This window comes from Cheilinus undulatus, linkage group 13, assembly GCF_018320785.1.
Source record: "Cheilinus undulatus linkage group 13, ASM1832078v1, whole genome shotgun sequence".
Classification (NCBI taxonomy): Eukaryota; Metazoa; Chordata; class Actinopteri; order Labriformes; family Labridae; genus Cheilinus; species Cheilinus undulatus.
Genome location: NC_054877.1, coordinates 29,363,682 through 29,371,535, shown reverse-complemented (window position 1 = coordinate 29,371,535; position 7,854 = coordinate 29,363,682).

Genomic DNA, 7,854 nt, shown 5'->3' with positions numbered 1-7,854 from the left:
ATGCTGCTATTTAATCATGGTCATTTTATAAGGTACTATTATTTAGTTTCACTTTGCAAGCAAGCAAGCAACTTTATTTATAAAGCACATCTCATTACATGAAAGCTTAATGTGCTTTACAATGAGGGTTTAAAAACATCAACAATTATTTCCACATCATAAAAACCCTTTTGAAGGCTTGTGAATAATCATATCAGAGACAAGACAGAAATTAAACAATGGGAAACAAGAGAGAGCATGTGGCCACACATGGATCACGCAGAAATTATTTGCATGCTTTGGAAAATAGATACGTTTTTAGTTTACTTTTAAATAAAGATACAGTTGTGATAGACCTCAGGTCTGCAGGGAGGTTGTTCCACAGAAAAGGACCACAGTAACTGAAGGCCCCCTCAGCCACCTTTGTTCTGATTCTAGGTACGGTTAAAAGACCTTCACCTGAGGACCTGAGGGGTGGGGTTGGGTTATAGACTGTGAGCAGGTCAGAAATCTATTCACGAGCTAAACCATGGAGAGCTTTATGGACTAGTAGGAGGATTTTAAAAATGATTCTGAGTTGTGTGGGGAGCCAGTGGAGTGTTCTGAGGACCGGAGGGATATGACCATATTTCCTGGAGTGTGTTTGGACTCTGGCAGCTACCTTTTGAATTAACTGTAGTTTACTGAGTTATTCTAAGTTATTGTTTTGGTAGTCCAGCATATAGTGCATTGCAGTAATCTAACCTGGTGGAGACAGATTAATTTTTCTGTGACATTTTGGTTGATGAATGATCTGACTTTGGATGTTTTTCAAATGATAGAATGATGTTTTGGTGATACTGGATATATGGTTTTCAAAGTTGAGTTCTGAGTCCAAAATGATGTCAAGATTTCTGACGAGCTCATGTATTTCATGAATATTGAATCTAGATTGAAGTTGTGTTCTTTTTCTTTTTTTTGGGGGGGGGGGGGCAACAATTAATATCCTGTATGCAATGTAAAAGTTTATTAATTATTTTTTGTTTAGGGAGAACTTGAGGATTAATTTTGATATCACTAATGTTATTGTATAGAGTATTGATTGGGGCTTTTCTTTTGATATGTTTGGTAGTTTGGCACAATTTGATGTCTATATTATGGGCAGGTAAGATAGGATGGGCAGGCACAGGGGAAGGCGAATGTTTTTTTTACCAGGAAGGCATGAGTTAGGAGCACACCAGGAGAATGCCAAATGTTCATGAGAAACCTTTGTGAATAAACACCTAAGAAGCTACATTTTTGCATGGACATTGTCATTCTTGATCCTGGGTAAGATCCACTATATCTGGGCCACAGTGGTTGGTTTGATTTTGAGTTTGTTTTTTTGTTTGTTAATTGCCGCTACAGTGGCTTTTTTTTCTTCTTCAAAGAGCCTGATACTATGTAGGAGCAGAGCAATAAATGGAGGTGCCTTCCACATAAAAATGAAAACTTTCATTTGGTACATTTTGACTGATACTGTTGATACAAACAGCGGCCCCAAGTCTGTGCCCTGAGCACTCTGTTTCTATCTTCAAGATATTTAGAGGTGAAACATTCAATGTCACACTGTCCCTTGATAACTAAACTATAGTTAGTAGTATTATTCCTATTTTCAGAATAGATGTTGCACACCCACACAGTCACATACAGGTAATCATAAAGCTAATGTATTCACATTTTCTGATTTGGGCTATGGTTGTAATTGATACTGATGTATATTCTTCTTTAGTGCTGTCAATTGTTTAAAAAAATGTTAATTTACCAATAGCTTTATAATTAATTAATCACTATTACTTGTATATACACCAGTAATATAAGAGGGACTGCATTTCAGGCAGATTTAAAAATAACAGTGATGAAATGGTCTGAAATAATGTGATTCTGAACAGCACTGGAACTTTTAACAAGGCTTTGAAACAGCAGCTTGGTATTAAACAGAAAAGACTACACATGCTTACTTGCCCTTACTCAGGTTTCTTCCTGCACTGATTTAAACAGGCTTTGTAAAAACTACAGCACTGAGCTAACCTTAAATCTCCGGCACCTGAGGGACTACATGATTAATAGCAGGGATGTAAGCATCAGTTGCCATGTGATTAGGGTAATTAATTAGTGTATTATTTTCTAAAATTGCATTAATTGTATGCTTTATTGTTCCTTTCAGCAAACTTTGAGCAAGCCACTGCGACGTCTCCCTGCAGCCACAGTGATGGAAAATAAGTGCAGCACTGTGCTGTAGTGTCTCATTTCACTTAAGACAACTCACAAGGTGCAGATGACCTTTGACCTGTCCACTAAGCTGTCTGTTATCAGAAATGAACCTATTCCATCATAACGTTTTGATCCATAACAAGTCCTTTTTTCTGTGGTTAAGTTCATGTCATAACCTTTGATCTACCTGAAGCTACTTGTTTTCTCCCAACATTAAAGGTCTGTACTGAAACAGGAAGTTAACTACCCTTAGTGTAAGACTGTACAAAAATAAAGATTTTTTTAAATGCAAACAGAATAACTCCAAATTGTGACAAAGACAAGGGAGATTAATCAAGACTGACTACAGAAATTATGAGATCAATCACATTGTTAGCAATGTTTCTTGACGTCTATTATTTCTACAATATTTATTTTCTATCGTTTGGTTTCAGGTGCTGCTCGTGCGCTGATCTTCTACAACATTATGGGCCTCATGGAACTCAACGCAATATCTATAGAATTAATTCTACTTTAACAAAGCTTGTATACTTTCAGTCGCTTAAAGTCACAAATGCATCACCCTACATTATATTTATGATATAGTTTGCAGCAGGTGTTGGTGGTGTGTTTCCCTCATGTACGCCATTGGAGAATGCAAAAGAATTGGAGCACTTTCCAACAGTTCATCACCATGACTGACTGTGGCTTCCATAATAAACATAAAATACCTTTCTGATGTTATCAACAAAAACTGAAAACGAAGAGGCTTCCCAGACATTGAATTTATATTCAAGCTGTTGTATTGGATTGTTTTGGGGGTTATAACCTTATGATCAGTGTCCGTCTTTCTGAAGTCCAGAAATATATATAAAAAAAAAAAAAAAGTCATCAGAGACAGCCACCTTTGTTTCTTTACAGCTTTTGGCTGAATGCAAATGTGTCAACTGTTTCTGATAGACTTATTGCAGAACATTTTAAAAGGCTCCAGGCTGAGTATCGAGTGCGACTTGCTTCAGTGAATATTTCAGCCTAGAGGAATTCTTTGAAGTAATGGTCTGCTAAGTAACTTCACCGCAATGAGCTCGATAGTTCCTCCACACTACTTGCAGAAATGATTTCTTTGGTCTGAAAAATCGCCTCTACCATACTTATTTGAAAGTGAGAAATATTTGCAGCATTCAGAAAACGCACTGGTGTGAATCTGCATGAGTGTGTGTGAGTGCAGCAGGAAGGATTTCCACATTTTCCAGCTCTCCCCCCTGATCTAATGGGTTATTTGTCATCTGCAGAGTAAAGGATTTTTAAAAGTCAAGCCAGGACCGACTCCCTCCCTATCCTTTCTCTCGCCCTCCCTCTCTTTCCCACTACCCCCCTGACACTCGCAATGGGAGATCGATAGGTTATTGATCAACTCTCTCTATCGCCAACCCACCAGACTAATCACCTTAACACCAGCCCAACTCTCCCTCTCCCTCCTCTCTTCTCCTCTTCTTCCCTGTTGCTCTCTGTTTGTGTCTCTCACTCTGTTGCTCTGTGTCACACTCAATGCAGAGTAAGCGGACGCCTTTTTATATGCATTTGGAGCTCGAAGACAGCTTGATGAGTGTTTCCCCACTTACTACCTGTACATTATTCCAACATTAAATGCTCACTTCATTCCAGTTGGCAATAATCACCAAAGGCAATTTATTTAGCTGTAAGTAAGAAAAATAAAGGAATTTTTTTACCATTGTTGCAAGTGCTCTTCATCTTTCTCTCATTTCTCTCACTCCTCCTCCTCCTCTTTGCCCCACTTCCTGCCTCCATCCCTCTCCGTCTGTCTTTGTTCGAGGGCAAAATCGATGAAGTGTATGAAACCAGCATATTTCTCAGCCTCCTGCTGTAGTAGACCTGAGGGTAACAAACATGGAAAAGATGGTTTAAAGTAAATCTGTACATTTCTACTTGTCTTTTGAAGGCCTCTTATCGGTGTTTGTTATATTTTTAAGGATTGGAAGCTTGGTTGGAACAAAACAGCTCAATATTTTCATGTACAAGTCAGAGAAGACGGTTCGCCTTTCCATCTCTAAAAGTATGATCAACTGTAACACCTTCTAGGCTTCGATATATAGACAAACATGATAACTTTGCCTACTTTGAATATCTATCATTTTATGTAAACAGCTAAAGTTTATTATTACAAAGCTGCACATGACACTTTTGTGCTCAATTAGCCAAAAAAAGCATCATAAGATAAACCATTCTGCCCTTAAATGATGACTGATTACAATTGTGTGTGGAGAGTAAAGAGAGTTCAGGGTTGTTTTGTGTTCCCCTTGAACTTCTTTCAATCTGCACCTTGCAAATGATGTCCAATGCATCCCTTTTGGGTACAGGCAGGAAGTCCCCCCAGTGGTCCAGTTAGCAAATACTCTACTCTCTGTATGGAGAAGATAAGAGTTTCCCTTATAAGCCTCAAATTGCACTGAGGGATGAGATGAACAGCAGATAATCCCTGCAGGGGGACCAAGGAGATGCATGCACTTAAAGATGACACTGTCTTTATATTAAATAGCTGAAGTGACAAGTGTGGGAACCATCCACTTAAATCAAAATCTCTCTCCCAACATGACGCCGTAGCAAAAGGAATATTTACGCTGTCATCATATCAGCCATGTTTACCAATATTTTTCCTCCCAGCCTTTACTTACAGACTCAACAGCAAAAACAATACGGCTGTACGATTGGCAAACACCAGCACACACATACATGCACACAAACACCTCACAGGAGAATTGATTGACTGTTCTGTCTCAATACATCTCTCCTTCTGTTACTTAGCAACCAGTGCCTGAGAGGATACGGATGCTGGAGAAGTTGTACTCCTGTGCATTTTCGAGATAATAAAAAGATATGATAAATGAACATGTCACCATTTAAATATGTGAAAAATTGTCAGGAAAATATGACTCAGATATAACGGAGAAAGTCCTCATTATATTATTGTCAACTATGTGGCCTAAATTCTGGATGTTACAGACTGCACTGGTTTAAAGAGATCCAATAAATGAGAGGATGTCTTAAAATCACTGAGGGATTTTTTTAAGTTGGGTGCAACTTGTTGCCAAATGAAAACTAATGACTTTTTAACTGAGAAACAGAGATTTAATGTTCTTCATTATGACATGCATCAACAAATTAAGAACATTTTATTCTTTAAAAACAGTTTTTCCTTCCCTAATACAGAGCTCATTTCTTTTTCTTTTTTTTTGTATTTGTTATTCATTTAATTTAATACAAAAGTGACCAATAATCTTAGAAGCTGACAAAAGATTGGACGTATTTTCTGCACCAAAAATGAGCTCAACACACTTTAACGATTTCTGAAACAGAAGGCAGGCTGAGAAAACATCCAGACATTTTAAATGTCCGATAATCACACTCAGCCACTGCTCTGTGTCTCTCTGCAATATCACATTTATCTGCGTTTTACCCTATAGATTATCATCTTTAATAAGGCATTACTCTACTGTATTTAACACAAACCACTCACAGGTGATTATGACTAAGAGAGCCTATAAAGCTGAATTTAACTTGTTTAACATTCATATTATGTGCACTTCATATTAAAATAATTTGACATACATGATCTTGACACAATTTAGAAATTTACAAGGACAAAATAAAACATCACAGGTAAAGGAGAACAAATGAGAATTGCTTGAAAAATTAAGAAAAATCGATATATCTTTTAAAAATATCAATTTCTCTACTAAATCTAACACACCTGTATCAACATTTCTTGTGGCCAGTTTTTACTCATTTTTAACACAGTTAGCAGGTTTACATCCTCATGTTTCAGTGACATTTCATGAATTCAAACCATTACAATTAACAGTGGGACACAAAATCATCGCAAACCTGCACCTGCCTATTTTTCTTCATTCCCAGCCTTTTCCCTCCTGGTGGGTCCTTCTCTGCAAATATAATTAAGGAAAGATATTTACAGTTAATTAAGATAATATATATTCAAATAAATGAATACATTCAAATTTCAACAGAACAACAAGAAAGATAAAAAAATGCTTTTACAGATAGATATAACAGTTACAGCATAGATCTTGCTGCATTCAATGCCTCAACTCTCTTTTCAATCAGAACATTATCTGCCAGATTCATCCTAGCAACCGAAAGCTCCACTATCAAATTATCTATCAATAAATGAATCCACTGATGTATAGAGAGAGTGGTGGCTTCCACCTAGCTGCTAATATATTTTTGACTGCAGTACATGCTGTACTCCAGTATTAATATTTCTGTACAATAAATGTGCAGTAAAAGGCCAAGATTGTTCTTTTTTAATGGAAACTTAAGGCTACATAAAATGAAAAAATATTTGCATTTTAAGATTTTCTGCATTTTCACAGCATGCATTCAAGTCCTCATGCCATGATAAACAAACAGCAGATGAGCATTTGTGTCAAACTAGCACGTGACTTTTACAGCGGCTGTAGGTCTGTTTAGTGCTGCAGTGTCGCCTAATGATGCAGAACCAGCATTCAGCACTTTCTGACGACCAGCATCAAACATCGTGATTGTTTATAAATATGTTTTTACTCTGTTCCAGCAGACTTTAAAAATGTGTTTTTTTTAATAGTCTCTTTTTGAGAAAATGTGAACCCCAGTAAATGCTGAGGCCATCGACATTAAAGTTAATAGTGTGAGGGGTGTACATTATAAACCTCGTTATTTCTCACAACGATTAAAGTAAATATATTGGATAATGACATGCTCATTTTTGTTTTGCTTTATCTTTTGTAACACTCAGAAATAGGCTGAAATTTTTTTATTCAAAAATAATAAACATGGATATAACAGCTTGATTTCGCAATAAAATAAATCCTACGATCGCCTCGGGTTTGTCTCTATCGAAAGAATAAAAAAAACATGCATTAAAACTGCAATAAGATAGAGATATTACAGCCTGTATTTTGGCCGATTTAACAGAGAAAATAAAACGTCGTTCTTTTCTTTGATTTTATTCTGAAGAATAATTTCACGCTTCTTTTACCTTTTTACTCTCCGACACCCTTTCACTCACCCTCCTTCCTGTGCTCTGTCTTTATCTGCCCCCCCCCCCGATATCTTTATTAACCTCATTGAAAGGAGGAGGGAGCCTAACTTTTTAATGGCTTCAGTTCAATACACAATAAAACAAAACGGATGACATTTATTTTTCCCCAAACATATTTCCGTTTCATGAGCTACAGGTCAAACCGAAGCACTGAAACGATCTCACACAAATGCCTCCGTGTTTAGCAAACAGAGCAGAGTGAGATTGAAGTGATCGATGATCAATATATCGAACAGTACGATCAATTTCTGAACTTTGGGGTGGAACAGCTTAACCACGGAGCTTTATGATAACCAGAAATAACAATTAGCATGCACAGACGTTTCCGGTTTCTTTAACGGGCCTGTTTGAATCAGTGCTGACCCTGTGAACTTAAAATTAATATTGTGGGAATAAAAGAAAATTTAATTAAGACAAAATAAGGCGAAATACATATAACAACTGCAGGTAAGTTAAAAATAGCCTACCCTTGTTTAAGAATGTAGACAGTAGGCTCGTAACATTATTTTACCCTACAGAGATTATATGTAACACGTGTGTATCTTAGT